Genomic DNA, 16,808 nt, shown 5'->3' with positions numbered 1-16,808 from the left:
AGATCAGAACTGAACTGTACATATCATGTCCAGATCAGAACTGATCATGTCCAGATCAGAACTCATCTGTTCAAATCATGTCCAAATCAGAACCGATCTGTAGATATCATATCCTGATCAGAACCCATCTGTACAAATCATGTCCAAATTAGAACCGATCTGTACAGACCATATCCAGATCAGAACTTATATGTCTAGATCATAACCGATCTATCTAGACCATGTTTAGGTCTATCTAATATAAGGAATAGTTAAATCATGAGCAAAGTCAAATAAATAATACTCCCTCCGTCCCAGAATAGTTGTTACACTCTCCTGGGCACACAGTTTAATGCGATAAGTAGTAGTGTGGTTATCAATTGTTATTTTATTGAAAAAGTAGATGTGATAGGAGTTAGTGGGGTATCTTTTTAATTGAATGAGAGAGAGTGTGGGGACAAAAAAAAATTTAGTGGGAAGAGAAAGACAATATAATAATTGTGGGTCATTTCTAATTTAGAAGTGTAACAACTAATCTGGGACGGACAAAAAAGGAAAGTGTAACAACTAATATGGGACGGAGGGAGTAACAATATTATAAATTTGTGTAACATTTATTTTACACGTAAGTCGTTTTATATTAATAAATGTAGATTTTTTGTTTAAACGTAATTATGAAGAATCAGATCAGACAAGACCAGGTCAAATTAGATCATATCATATCATATCAGAAAAAATAAGTTTAGATCAGATCCGACCAGACCAGATCAGATCAGATTAGATCAGGAAAAATAAGGTGAACTAAACAGGGCCTAAGTAAGTTAGCAATTGACATCAATGTTAGAAATGTAGGTAACAATTGACAATTTTAACAATACAGGTAGTAATTAACAAATTATCCTTAGTAAAACTTTAGGATGATATACCACGTCAACTATTACTCGTATACTACTACCTTCCTATATTTAGTAAGTGTAGGATTGTTTGATGAGAGATCAATAGATCTTATTAAATGACGAGATATGTTACATTTTAGCATCTCATAATGTCAGTCATTTTGTGCTATACTAAAATTATAACTAAAATTTCAGTTTTAAGCTGGTCAAAATTTACCCGCTTATCGGGCCATAAAATTTTGCCTAAACCCGAACACTTTTGGGTCAGACCAGGAGATCGGACTGCATATAATCAGGTCTAGATATCAAGTATTAAAGAAAAAGGTAATTAATTAAGATTAGATTTTAAAAAAAAAAAAACAATGTGTACATTATAATGTGCAGTAGTCTCCTTGTAGATCGAGTCATGTGATGGGCAGGTCAGTAAGTTTTATTTAGCGGTAAAAAAATAGGTTAAAGAGGAATGGAGTTTGGGGAACAATTAGATTTTGTAGTCTTTCAAGGGATCTTATATTCCTCCGCAGTTGGTTTTTCACTTGTTACTAAAACTTTCTTTTCTTCTTTGGGTTTTGTTTTGGTCTTTGATTTTTAATTAATTAATTCCCCTAAAAAATGAATTAATTAATTAATTAACTAATTAGTAACGAATATTATTGGTTAGTACGAGTACTTGATTTGCCTAGTTATTTGTAAAGATCTTGCACACATATATAAATATATACTGCATGTTAAAGATACAAATCTCGATCATCATCTATATATGCATTTCCAACATAATAGACCTTGATTATATGTGGATCATACATGATTTAATACTAACTAATTCATTTTAGGGTTGTTCATCATCATAGTCCTACAACTAATTATACTAAGCTAGGATGCTTTACAACATATAATACGGAGTACTTCATAAATATTAATATTATGTATATATATTATTCGATTATGCATTACTCATTCGCTTCTCTATCATCTATTAGATATGTTTTAAAATCTAATTAGAGATAGAAAACGGATCATCAATACTGAGTTTGATTCAAGTGATAAGATTGTATTACTTCTTCGTCACCATTTCTAATGTTAAGTTGTACAGGGTATGTACATGTGAACAGTTTTGTTGGTGATAATGAGTCGAGGGAGATCACGTGACAGAAATCATATGTGGGTTATTAGCCGTTTTAGCTGACTACTCTATTAGTACCGAGAGTTTTAAAAACCTTGCAAATTTTGTATGTGGTGAGACTCTCACTTGACGAGTTGTGTTGTGCTTAAAGAAGACATTTCAAGATTATGAGTTTATAATCTTAAAGATTATAAGAGCATGTTTAGTAACATCCAATAACAATTAAAGTTCAAGAGAGAAGAATGAAATAAAGAAGGAGAGAGAGTTAAACCAGTAGTAACAATTAGTGTTCATGAACAACAAATGGAAAATCAATTTGGTGTATGAAGTGATTGACAAGTGACATATCCCCACCAAACAATACTTGTATTTATTTAAGGGATACACTTGTCTTTTCCGGCCGTATTTATTTAAGAGATACAATTGTCATCTTTAGTAACTTATCAACCCCACCATCTAATTAATTAATCTATCTACACCCCACCCCCACCCTCACTCCCTAAAATGACATGGGCCCCACTTGTTTTTCTTATTAAAATATCTACTCAACCCCACTTGTTTTATTACTTTATTTAATTCAATTCTTTTTCTTAATACTCGTGCCTGACCAGGTGTATCTCTTAAATAAATACGGAGGGAGTATTATTCCTCCGTTCCCTAAATATCGCACCATCTTAATTTTGTATACTATATTATACACATTTGGTCATCTTTAGTGATCCATTCCTAAGAAAAATTGTAGTCATGTGAATCTTGTTACATTCGTACTGATATATATTTTCTAAATATCAACTTTAATAATTTTTACTTATATAATTCGAGATATCAAGAGTTCAATGTCATATCTTGGACAATGTAAAATCAACCATAGTGCAATATTAAGGAACCGGAGCAAATATAATTTTTAATTGCAAACCCGACATTAAATGTGCATAATAAAGATGCTATTTTTGGTGCATGTTTCCCAGGCTTAGTGTTAGATAGAGAGAAAAGATAAAATATTATATTTCGTATTTTATTAGGTTGAAGTCGGATGTTGTTAAATACATGCTCTAAGCTTGTCTCATTATTCAACTTGAGCTACTCATAATTAAAAACTTGAAAGTGGTAGAGTATAATTTAAAGATCCTCCGACTATGAGCCTATGCAAATAGGCCGCTATTCTAATCACATACATCCTCCATTTTTTTTAATTGCACCATCTTAGGTTTTAGTACTATTTACATATTATTATATCATTATTTTTTTGTAATTTATATGTAAATAAAAATATATTCATGTGGGATCTTGTTAGATTCGTCCAGAAATATACTATCAAATTTTTATAATTTTTCCAAATATATAATGAGAGATGTTAATGGTTAAAATAATACATTGCCAAACGTGAAATCTAAGATAGTGCAATTAAAAAAAATGGAGGAAGTATAACCCTGACATAGTTTTACCCTAAAACCAATTGGTGATTGGTAGTCGGGTAGAGTAACCCAACAAATGGAGTATATGTTAGTAATTTTTCCTCTCATTTTTCATATGTGACAATTAGTCTCAACTTTACATATAAATATTATTCTTAACCGGCCTTAGAATAACTATATTATCTGTAACAACATAAAATCTAAATAAGAAAAGGCTTGCTTGGTAGTCCATACTCGAAAAATTGTGAATCAAACTCTCGATTCTTTCAACAAAATTATTCTGTAAGATTGGTATGTTTTATGTGAAATAATTAGATTTTTTTAAGAAAGAAGAAAATTTCTGATTTCAAAAAGCAATTTCAATTTTTTTTTTAAAGAAAATTATCCTTTCCATTTATTGATAGATTATCCGCCTTAAAAGACCCTTTTTCTTGTATAGTTGTGTATAAAATTTGGGTATTTGAAGATACCCTAGTCTTTTTTATTTGTTTGTACATAACTAAGGTAGCTTGAGTTTCCAGACATCGTACTTCATACTTTCATAGCCTTATTACCTTATAATTCATGCTTCATTTGGTCTCTTTGAGTGGGCTTTCAAGACCGATGTGACTTTTCAATGTGTTGATTGATTGTTGATGCTAAAACTTTTCCTCTCTCTGTTCCCGAATATTTACAACAGTTTGACTAACACATTTGTCAAGATACAAGTTTAACCGAAATTATACGCAATTACTCCTTCCGTATTTATTTAATAGATACACTTGGCCGGACACGCGTAATAAGAAAAAGAATTGAATGAAATAAAGTAATAAAACAAGTGGGGTTGAGTAGATATTTTAATAAGAAAAACAAGTGGGGACCATGTCATTTTACGGAGTGGGGGTGGGGGGAGGGTGTAAATATATTATTTAATTGGATGGTAGTTTTGATAGGTTACTAAAAATGGCAAGTGTATCTCTTAAATAAATACGGCCGGAAAAGACAAGTGTATCCCTTAAATAAATACAGAAGGAGTACATATTACTATAAAGTTTTAAAAAAAAAAAAATTGAAAATGTACATTAAGATTAATTAGAAATATATTACACAATAACATTTGATTTTTATATATTAGTAAGAAATTTTGATCAAAGTTAATGTATGAATAGTGCAAAAGTCAAAACGATTGCAAATACTCGATCAGGAACAGAGGGAGTATAACGTACTCTACAATCTACATACACATCACCGACCTCGTACGCGATTATTGATTATTGATACGGAGTAGTAAATTTTCTTATACCTTAGATCAATGTGATCTTTTCAATGTGTTGAATTATTGAAATTTGATGGTAAAACTTTGATACATACACATCACCGCATGTCCTTAAACAATAATGGACATTCATCATTCATGGCATGTATAGCAAATTGAATTTGGTTTCTTATGGATGACCGATTGACCGGTCTCTTCAATTCCTAGTCACTTCGCTTTGGTAGATTCGATCGACTCCCTTAGCCACCACGTAAAGACTAACAAAGACATATGTTGACCAATAATTGAAAGTAACTTTTTTTAATAGCTTAGATCGATCAGGGTTAAATTAAAGAAAAGAATGAACTCGATGATTTATGTGTATTCTTTCTTCTTAATTAATTAAAGAAAAAAATTAAGTATAATAAAAACGGAAAAGTAGTTATATTATCCCTATAAGAAATTGTATCATTAATGACGGGAAATTCCGTCGTTAAAGGTCAATAATCATTGATTAATGACGGAATTTCCAGTGGTGAACCCGTCATAAAAGAGGGCTGTTATAAATGGAAAATATCGTCGTTAACCCGTCGTAAAAAAAATATGCGACGGTTGTTCCCGTCTTTGTTTGGTTGTTAGCCCCGTCACAAAAGACTTTTGCGTCGGATTTTTGTCACGTCGTAATTAAATAGTCATTAAAGATACAAATTCTTGTAGTGTATATACTTAAGTTTGAAAAAACTAATAGGGAAATTGTTGTTGCATTGCTGTTTAATAGAAAATATGGCAACAAATTGGTAAACAAGTAAATAAGTAAGGGCACAAAGAGTATACTCCCATCGTTTCTTTTTTTTTAAATGCATATTACTTGCATGAGAACGTACACAGTTCTAGGATTAGGAGGTCATGCAAAATTATCATTAAATGGTGCAAATGGAAAAATTAGTTACTTTCTTTGTCCATTAATACTCGTATATGTTTGACCGTCACAGAGGTTTAGGCAATTTAATTTACTTATTAATTTATTAGGTGGTAGTTGGTAGTGGTATATTTTTTAAATATAGTTAGTGTAAAAAGTGCCAAACCTTTTTGAGGAGTGAGCGGGGGTTTAAATTTTTTGATGTTTTTTAGAAATTGGGAATATAAGTGGGTCATTGATTAAGTGAGAGAAATGATATAATATTAGTAAAAGTTTATCATTTGTAGAAATGAGGTGAGTATTAAGGGACGGTTTTATAAGGAAAGCGAGGTGAGTATTAAGTGATCGATGGAGTAATTCATTTATTCCAGTAAAACAAAAATGAGGAACATTATAGAGATAGTACGTGAGACATGGTGAATTTTATTTAATTATTTAAGGGAGGATCGGGAGATAAATATGGATGTAGGTCGGGTTGGGCTTGGGACGAACCCGACATTCACAAAGTCCGCTTGTATCGGGTCATGTTGGGTCGAAAATTTCAAAATAGAGCTCAGGCCCGCCCATTCCACGAGTCGTCGTGTCTGAGCCTAATTTTACTAAATTTAGCTTAATTTTTCGTTTTTGGACGTGTCGTGCCTTCTCGTGCTTTTTCCAAAAAAATGTGGCCCAGATCCGACCCACGACTTTGTACCGTGTCGGGCCATGCTTTTTTCATACCGATGTTGGACCATTTTTTATGTCTGGTCGGGCCGGGTCTCGGGCATAACCCATAACCATCTTAGAATGAAATATTCTGAGTAGGGATAAATGAAAGAGAGAGAAATAATAAAATTAAATATGATAGAATTATTAATTAAATGTTGAAACGATGCATTTAAAAAAAACACCGAGCAACTCCAATGGTAAGCTAATATGGCAATTAGCTTGTTACGCCACATAAAATTTCATGTTATTTTATTTTCTAGCTAATTTGTACTCCTTTGGCTAGCAACTACTTGCTATTTAAATTGGTCACACTAGTCATGAATTATTTGACAACTTTTGACAACTAGTTATCAAGCAAATTAGTTTGTTTAAGCCTAATTTACTTAATTGGCCAAACTAATTTATAATTTTCACTCCAATGATTTAGCTATTTACTTGAAATTTTTATAAATTGCTAGGTAGTCCTTAGAGACTTAGAGTTGTTCTAAGAACCAAGTGATGCATTTATAAATAAACGGATGGAGTATTAGTATATATAATAAGACCATTTTCAAAACTTCTGGCTAGGATTATGAAGGAAAATAATAGTGTCCTTACCGCGTTTACACGACTGATATAATTTTATTTATATTTCTTTTTCAGGGCCCTAGCTAGGTCGTAGTATGAAATACAAAAACAGTTACGTATATTTTGTACTCCACACGTCGTAATAAATCTCGATTTTTTGCATAAATAGGAAATGGCCCAAGATTTGCAATATGGGATTGGTGTGGCTGGACCACATCAGCACACCGTTCATCATAAGGACAACACAAAGTGTACTTGACAAGAACTGAAGAAGAGTCGCCCATTAGGCCTAATGTTACATCGATGTACTAAAAATGGTCCTTAGGCCTTTGCTTTATTGGTAGCAAGTGATTACTATATGGCTATGGAAATATTGAAGTTTCGTAGAGAAATTAAGGGGAACTATGATGTTTGTTTCGTCAATGTTCATGAAAGATTAATGATAATGTGTTTCCTATATACTACTATAGTTGTTCTGAAAGTTTTTTACACTCACTATTTGCACAAACTCCAATACAATATTTAACTATGCATTAGTACATTCAAATTCCTATGAGAAAAACTCATAAAAAATTGATATTCTGAAAATATATATTGAGATTAATCTAACAAGATAATTATGTGATCGTTCAATTGCATATAGACAGTTGCTTACCCATAAATTAAGTTTATAATGAACTTTTTCTTTTTGTTGGAAGTGTAAATTGAACGTTCTCCGTATAGGTGTGCTCTCTTCACCTTATAATATATACGTGTTTATTTGAATTTGTTGACTTATAGAACTTGATTGCAACTTATCGATCTAAACTTCCATAAACGAATTGGACTTGACACCTATTTTTCTCAAGGGGAAGAACCTAAGAAGTTTCACTCATATAGCGGAATTCTAGTACACTAATTTGCTCGACAATTTATATTATGTCATTTTCCCTGAAAAGTAGTTGGTATGTTTGAAGATGGTGTTGAACCAACCAAAAAGGACTCGAATAGTTTGATTTTAACAAGCTAGGTCTATAATCTCTACTAAACAACACATCTAAGAAAATGAGGATTAGATTACTAATTCTTCATCTATTTCTCCCATAGACTAAATGACATTCATTATTCTAAGCACAAGAGTAAAGATTACTTGTATGATCAAGTATATGTTTGGTGCAAAGAGAAAACATTATATTAGAGGCTAGAAATGTCAAATTTGGGGACCAAAGGCATCAAAATCAAATGAGTGCAACTACATCTATATCCATCAAAGGGTGACCACGTTGGAAAAAGAAGGAGAAGGGGGCCCAAACAAACTAGACAAGAGGCCCTTTGTCCCATCTCTTCTCCTCTTTCAAATAATGTGGGTTATTCTTGTATGGCTCTTCAATATTTATCATATTATTAGCATTACGGGTGCTCTTGCTTCTTCTACTACTTTGGTGGCCAAACTAAGCACTAGAATCTCAAAAGTGACTACATTGACTAGATTCTTATGCATATGGTTGGTTATACTCCGACGGTGGATGTAGGGATGGCACGCAAATACAATTTTGCGGGCAGTTTAAACGAGTATGAGTATGACTTTGGTGGGTAATAGGCAGTTATGAATATCAAAAGTCATAATAGAATATTGTATACATTATATGTGGGTAGGTGAGAGGGCTGATTAAAGAAAATTGGCATCTTGAGTTTAGGCATATTCCACGCTACAAGAACTTGGTGGCGCATGGTCTGGCTGCTATTGCAATGGATATGGCTATGGGTCATAAATCTCATTTTGATCCATCATTATCAGTCAAGGATGATTATGAGAAAGACAAGGCTTCTATTGTGGTTGCAAGGGGTATGCTCCCTGGAACAAATGAATGAATGATAACTAGTTGGTTTAAGTTGGGTATAATGGGCTTTGGGATGATCAAATCTGATCTTCAAGAGATCTCTTTTAATCTAAGTTTTAACTTTTGTATGTATGATAGAATGGGCTTAAATGCTGAGGAACTTTGTTGGTTTTTGGTGGGCTAAGTTCCGCTCTACTTCAGCTCTAGATAATAGCGGAAGTAGTATCTTATTTTCGCTATGTAAAAACAATGTGGTACGTTAAGTTTATCTAATATAATCTCCGTAGTTTGCTTTAAAAAAAATATGTGGGTAGGTGATGGTTTTAAAATTATACCCGCTTCAATGCCTCATATAAGCCTGTCACGCCATGCCCCTTTCTCCACTAGGCACCCCGCCATCTTCATATCCATATCAGCCTCGCCCGTTTTTCATTCCTAAATGAATGGTCTCGTAAATTATAGATGAAACTAAATTACGTACATAAAGGAGAAGTAAAGACTATAATAAAACAACAAGTTATGCATTGAAGACACTATTACACTAGTGTTATATCAAATAAAATATAAAAAATGACATATCTATAACGGAGTACTAAACTATAAATCCTAAATTTTTATTATAGTTAGTAAATTTGATTTTAGATACAAAGTACTACTAATTTAGGTATCTCTACTTTGGTGTTTACATAATTACGAAGTAATTTATTTTGAGTACACACCCTGTTAATTTTTCTAATAAAAGGTTAGACATAAAATGCACTAACTTCATATCCAACTCTTGACAAAGTCTAAGAGTCTCTTTAATTACCCATGTCACTCTCATGAGCAAAGACAATCAAATCTACAATAGTAGTCCACAAATAGATTTCATGCATGTCTCAAATGTTGTCTCACTATATAAATGAATGGTTTGGATATGGCCAATTCAAACTAAAATACAATCAATTAAAACACAAAATAATAGTGACAAAATTCTATTCAAGTCTCCCAATAAATGAGAAAAGTGTTATTCGTTTGATCTCTCATTAATTAAGAGGTTTCTCCGCAATTTCAAGTCCTGTTGAGATCATAAATTTACAGACTAAAGACGTTCACATATTTTCGTCTCTCAATGCATAAATTGTGGGATGAGATCAATTATGATTGGAAACCCTATAACACTAGTGTAGAATTATATTAAAAAAATGACATATCTATAAATACGGAGTACTAGGATGTAATCCAAAATTTTAATGATAGTTTTAGTGAATCGACTCCTCAAATACCCCCTCCCCCCACCCTTCTTCCACCCCATTTTCTTTTCCATTTCTTTTTTTTACTAAGCTGTCCAAGTCGTATCTCATGTCGAGTCTGCATGCCTTGGGGTTGGTTAACACAGACCTTTCTAATTATGTGCCATTCCTAATTTTTCAAAAGGGTGCCTTATGTATGGGCCAAGCCCACTTGTCAATGTACAATGTTGTGCTCACGTAGTTGCGTGCCTAAGCCAAAATTTATTTATTTGAGCATGTTTTCTGAGAACATTTGAAGTTCTGATGTGTAAGCAATGCACAAAGAGTAGTAGCCATTCAACCCAGCTTGTTCATTCATTCATTTTGTGATAAAAAACTGTCCAAACAAGGAACATTACATGCCTTATATAGGCGGCGTATCAACATGGAAGTTGGTGCCTTAAAACACCTCACTAATCCCTAGACATGTGACTAAGGAAAAAAAAATAGTGGATACACCACCACATGTGACAACTTAAGGAAATGGCAGCAAAAATGTTCTAAACTACTACTGCAGGCTGGGCTGGGATTCAACTGTGGCTCATTAAGGCCACTATTCTCAACACTCCCCCTCAAGCTGAGAGTGTGGAGGAAGAACACACTCCCAGCTTGGAGAGAAGATGATTGTGTTTCTTTGTTGATAGCAGCTTAGTGAACATATCAGCAAGTTGGTTTATAGTGTGCACATAGGTAGGTTTGATGACCCCATCGGCTGCTTTGTCTCTGATAAAGTGACAGTCAATATCAACATGCTTGGTTTTCTCATGGTGCACTAGATTAGCAGCTATAGCCAGAGCACCTTGATTATCACACATGATAGGAGTGTTCTTGAGATTTTTTAACCCTAGGTCTTTGAGTAGCTGTTTCAACCACATAACCTCACACACAGTTAAAGCCATTGATCTGTATTCAGCTTTTGCAGATGATCTTGCAACAACAGATTATCTTTTAGATTTCCAGGAAATAGGGGAGTGACCAAAGAATGCAAAAACCAGAGGTGGATCTTCTGGTAGATGGGCATCCAACCCAATCACTGTCACAGTAGGCAGTGAGTTTGGCTGCAGAAGAGTTATCTAGGAGAATTCCTTGATCAGGAGAGCAAGCAAGGTACCATAACACCCTTTTTGTTTCCTGATAGTGTACTGTTGTAGGTTTGTGCATGAATTTGCTGAGGATATGAACAGTGAAGGAGATGTCAGGCTTGGTTATGGTTAAGTAGATGAGTTTACCCACTAACTTCTAATATTGTTCAGGTTGTTCAAGAGCATTACCAGAGTCTGGAGTGAGTTTTAGATGATTGTCCATAGGGAGTTTAACATGTTTGCAGTTGAGGAGACCATATTCAGTGAGCAAGTCCATGATGTACTTCTTATGAGATAAAAATATCCCTGCTTATGGCCTGTCAACCTCTAACCCCAAGAAGTACCTTAGTTCCCCTAAATCCTTCATGTGGAACTGGGATGAGGGAAATGTTTTAGCTGCACAAATAGAATCCATGTTGTTTCCAGTGATCACCAAGTCATCAACATACACCAGAATAGCTGTGAATGAGTCACCCTCTTGTTTTGTGAATAGAGAGTAATCAGCCTTGGATTGAGAGAACTTGTGAGTCTTCAGGGCAGTGCTTAGTTTGGCAAACCATTTTCTAGGGGGCTTGTTTAAGGCCATAGAGAGATTTTCTCAGTTTGCAAACTTTGCCAGACTAATCTTTGGGATATGTTTCACCATCTTTGCAAACATGAAGTCTATACCCTATTCCAGTGTATCCTGATGGCATGTTCATAAATTTTTTCCTGTAAATCACCATGCAAAAATGCATTTTTATAGGGCTGACAAAAGCTGACCCGACCTAATAACCCGACCCGACCTGAAAATAGTGGGTTTGGGTTGAGATTTTCAACCCGATAAATTAAATGGGTCGACACGAACCCGACTTGAAGTTAAATGGGTTAGGTTAAGGTTGAAATTTTCAACCCGAAAATGACATGTGTAACCCGAATAATTAAATGAGTCAATTTCAGATCGGGTCAACCTGAAGTGATAACCCGAAATAATAGAGAAAGGGGAAGTTTGAGAGATTGGTAATGACGTTAAATGAACACCTGAGCCATTTTGTTCAAAGCCCATAGACCAAGTTAAATATCTAATTTCTAACCCTAACCTAAGTTTTTAACCCTTTCATTTTTTTCATCAGCCACCCTCTCTCTCTCTCTCTCTCTCTCTCTCTATTTCCTCTCAGTGACAAAGTTTTATGGTTTCTCATCTTCTCAGATCAAACCCTCTAAGTTTTCCTTCCGCCAAAATTGAAGGTATTTTTTTATTTTAATTCAAAAAAAAATTATGTATTTATATTTATCATATTACTTCAAATTTCTGCTCATTGCATCATAGGTTGACTATAGATGCTTTCACTAGTAGAAAAATATTTATTTGCTGCTATGCGTTAGTGGCGTTAATTCAAAAACGCCTCTAACTAAATGATAAAATGGAGGAATCAGGTGAAGGAGCATTCATTGGCGGCGTTAGTTTTAATTATAACGCCTCGAATCGGTGTTAATTTTTAGTTAGCGGCGTCTTCATGTATAACGCTGCAGTGTTCTAGCTCCCAATGCAGGAACAAAATTTCACCCCGCGCATAATTCTTTGTTTAGGTTCTCGTCATTTCATAAAACCTCCTCCCTAAACTGGGTCTGACTCTGAACTCTTTCTTCACCAGTGAGTCTCGCCGGAAAAATGAAGCTTGAGATTCATCTCCACCGTCATTGTCTGGCCTTCGAACTCATATCCACCGTCGTCGTTCTTACTAAAGGTAAATTATGCTTCCACTCGTCTCTCCTCCTCCTTGCCATTTTTTCCGTTCAATTACTATATTCCCCTTGTTTCAGTCTCTCAATTTTACATGAATATGTTTGAATTATCGAATTATTTCTCTCTTGCTCTCCCCTCTCCTCTCTCCCGCTGAAACTGTAAAACCCTAATTATCAATTTCAAATTTTCGCTTAAAAACCTTAAAAATCCTTCGAATTTGAGGTCAGGTAATTTCGTGTGTCTAATTTATTATGAAAATTTGATTTTTAGGTCAGGTGCTTGGAAGAAAGAGGACCTCAAATTTGAGAGAAACACGAGTTTTATTCCAGTAAGACATACTTTTACTTGCTAAAACATGAGTTTTACTTTAATTGTCTATTTATATTTTCTGGGTTTGGTTTGAAATGAGTGCAGAAATCAGGGAGGTTGTTGCAACATCAAGTGCTATAATATAATTCAGAAGGTGAATTTTTAAATTGAAGTTATTAATTTTTGTTGTTCTGATAATTAACTTGAGTGAGTTGTTATGGTATCGTTATTTTGTTTCAACTTTCATTATCTCTTGCTGTTGGATCTTTTCAATACACTAAATTATGGTGATTTAGCAAGTACTTAGTTCTACTTTAGGTGATTAAAATTAAACAATCAAATGATTGAGAAAATTTGGACTTATACAACTTTTTCTTGTACGACTACTGATTATGGTGATATAAAGTCTAAAGAATGTCTGTACATACTGTAGTATATTAAGTTTTGATATTGTAGTGGTAGTGTTGGACACTGTTGTTTGATTGTTATTGTTGAGGAACATATGAGTTATATTACACGGTTATATTTTTCATTGTTTCTCTTTGGAACTAGACGTCGGCAATACAAGAGTATAGAGTAATACACTTAGCTTAAATCTGAGGTTTCAATCCCCTTGTTTTATAAATGTATCTTGGCGGTGCTTAAATTTTTAGTATCTTTACCAGGAAGGGGAAAAAGTGTCTTGTGGTAGGTGATAAGTCTTGCTACTTCGTTGAATCTTAGCCCAGAAACACACCTGACTAATCAATTTTCAGAAGGCGACAAAGGGTGTGTCCCTCATCTCTCTGTGTAAAGTAGGTCGCAGTTCAGATAGTTGAGTCTGCTCTTTAGCTAGAAGTCTTATTGTGGAAGAAGTTTATTAGAACCTATCTTTATTTATTGTTGGAGGTTGCTAAATTTTGATTGCATATGTAGGAGTATCATACTAGCTCACTGTAGGACAAAAGAACTCAATTACCAGCTTTTCTGGTTTAGTTTTGAGCAGCATATTGTAGAGATTTGAAGAAATTAAACAACTCCTGAAATAGATTGGCATTTGTTGCTTCTGATGTATTGTGATGTTGATGTCTGATGTATTGTTGCTTCTACTATACTGTGTTGTTGCTATCTGTTGTTGTTGTTGTTATACTATGCTGTTATTATGAGATGTTATTGCTGCTATGCACAATCTGTTGTTGATGTTGTTGTTGTTCTAAGTTGTAGCATCTGCTGTTATGCACAAGTTATTGCTGGTATAGATTTAGATAACTTTTACACTTCTTTTCGTATTATTTATCTACTATGTTTCAGCTAGGAGACCGTGGTTGATAAGAAACAAGTGATATTTGAAAATTAGGTGGCCCGAACCACTTCTTTTTCCTTAAGTTTCCTACTTTGAGTATAGAGCGTTCTTGCTTACAGGCACTCACCTCTACACAACATTAGGAGACAATGGGAGCTATCATCTGATCGAACTGCACAGTACCCATCTACCATGTTATTGCCAGCTGACCATGATGATCGTGTGGTGCCTTTGCACTCACTTAAATAGTTGGCTGTGTGTTCTCTGAAACTGCTGCAGTGCATGCTTTTTCTTGTCACTAAGTGATACCATGCCGCACACGCCTTTCCTTTCCTAAAATATGTACTGTATTATATTGCAGACATTGCAACATGTTCCTTGCACAAGCTTGGAGAATAGCCCTCAAAAGAATCCAATTATTGATAGAACTAAGTTTAAGGCTGGTCATGGAGCAGGACGCCCAACTCAAAAGATGGTTGGTACCCTATAATGCGAGTTCGTGTTGAAAACATCAGGTATAATCAGGTTAACTTTGGTATACTTAGAAAACTAATGCAGCAAAAATGAATATCTACCTTTTATCTAGTGTAGATTCTAGTTGTAGACTGCAGATGTAATTTCTATGCTGGTATATGTGATGAAAGACAAATTAAGGAGCTTGGTTAATGGGTTTTTAGATTTGAGTTAAGGTAACAACAGTCCTAACAGGTGATCTGATTGTGATCCAGGAAGGCTTGAACATAACAGCAACGAAAGATTGGACAAACTTCAGACTGTAAGCTTCAGTGGAGTGTAGTGTGGCCCAGAATGATGATCTTGATGGTAAATAGAGTTTTAATCTCGCAATGCTGCAGGGTACTTACTTAATTACCTAAGGTGGAATATGCATCAAGTATGACAGACAAATAGGGAGGGCAGCAGACAAAACTTGGTTAGTACAACTTTAATTCTGTATGCTTAAATCAAGTTTAATTTTGTATGATTTTTCATGATTTTTTTTGGTTGACATTCAAATCCTGATTTGATCTTTCTTTTCCTAATATTCTAGAGGTTTACCTCTATTTAACTCCCACTATCCAGAAACTGTGAAATATGTTGTTGAGTTCCATATTAGTTCCATTTTATGATAATAATTGTCTTTGTAATTAACTTAATAACCTTTTTCCCCCTTCTTGTCTCTGTAATTAGTTACCTATACCACACACACACCCCCCCCCCCTCTCCCTCTAAATATAAATATCATTATAGAAGAGAATCCTGACAACTTCCTAATCACCATGGGAAGAAGTATGGCATTCTGTTGATCATCATGTGACCTGACAACTTCCTAATCCTGATAGCTTATTGTTCACTCATTTTTACCACATCCCTTTTCTCTAAACTCCTTCACTTCTTCGTACTCATTTAGATGATTTAAAGTTTATTGTATGTGTCAACTTATTTTATGATATATAGATTATTTTGTTAGGTTTGCACGTCACTAAGTGGAGAGCGTTTCACCAATGAGCAAATTGATGAAATACGAGACAAATGGGAATCATACTTCACCGAACATTGTGTGTAAATAACCTTTCATCGATCTCTTTTTGTGGATGTTTCCTGCTATTGAAGTCATATATAATTGCCTTATTATATTTTTGGTGCAAAATTGTAACGTACGAAGTGTAAAAGACATGGTTACGTTCGACTTCAAACGTAACTATTTAGTTGGTTTATTTTTGTAAACATATGATGGTGGTATTATATGTAAAAATCAAAGTTTATTGGAAGTTATTGGTGGTTGATGATACTTTTGGACATTGTATAAATGTGGCGTGAGTACAGGTTCTACATTTTTTGGCTTATTGAATATAGAAAATAAATTATTTTATAAAACAAAATTACACATTATTGGCGGCATTTTAACTCCTGAAATTTTACAAAGTTTGAGGCGTTTAGGTACAAAACGCCGCCTAACAATACTATTAATTTGAGGCGTTTTTCTACGTATACGCCGCAAATGAATCATTAATTAGAGGCGTTTTTTAACGCCGCAAATCAATCCTATTCATTTGCTGCCACTCTATTTGCTGCTACGCCAAAAACGCCGCAAATGAATATAAAAGTGACGCCTCAAATGAATGTTTTTCTACTAGTGTTTGTTGGAGCTTTATGTTGAACTTAAGAGTAATTTTCGAGATTTTTACATGTGCTTCGAATTTCTTTCAAATATTGTTGTTTATTTCCCCAAATTTTACACATAACCTTTGAATTTTTGTTCTTCTCAGTGTCTTGAATTGCTAAAGGCCAACAGGAATTCTCAACTTCAAAGAGTGCATCGTTGAAGATTCAAAGGCTGATACTAATATTCAAATTAGGAGTTCAAATGTTCCAGTATTATAAAATTGTTCTGCTACAATACTACTGTGATTTGTTCGAAATTTGTTGTTGGAAATAGTACTTAGATTTAATTATTTATTATAGTCTTAGTATGAATT

At 34.1% G+C, this 16,808-nt stretch overlaps 1 long non-coding RNA gene across 3 annotated transcripts; it reads left to right on the top strand.

Moving 5' to 3' along the window:
- Nucleotides 1-14,347: 14,347 nt before the first annotated feature.
- LOC130462623 (uncharacterized) lies at nucleotides 14,348-16,128 on the top strand. Of its 3 annotated transcripts, XR_008923181.1 has the most exons (4): nucleotides 14,348-14,586; nucleotides 14,693-14,846; nucleotides 15,060-15,262; nucleotides 15,787-16,128. It is a non-coding gene; the product is annotated as an uncharacterized lncRNA (long non-coding RNA). The 3 variants fall into 3 exon arrangements; XR_008923180.1 differs by having other exon boundaries at nucleotides 14,348-14,846; nucleotides 15,800-16,128; XR_008923179.1 differs by having other exon boundaries at nucleotides 14,348-14,846.
- The last annotated feature ends 680 nt before the right edge of the window (nucleotides 16,129-16,808 follow it).

The sequence above is a fragment of the Spinacia oleracea genome, chromosome 6 (genome assembly GCF_020520425.1).
Source record: "Spinacia oleracea cultivar Varoflay chromosome 6, BTI_SOV_V1, whole genome shotgun sequence".
Classification (NCBI taxonomy): domain Eukaryota; kingdom Viridiplantae; phylum Streptophyta; class Magnoliopsida; order Caryophyllales; family Amaranthaceae; genus Spinacia; species Spinacia oleracea.
The sequence above is the reverse complement of the archived record's forward strand: the minus strand, read 5'-3'. Positions and strand labels throughout refer to the sequence as shown.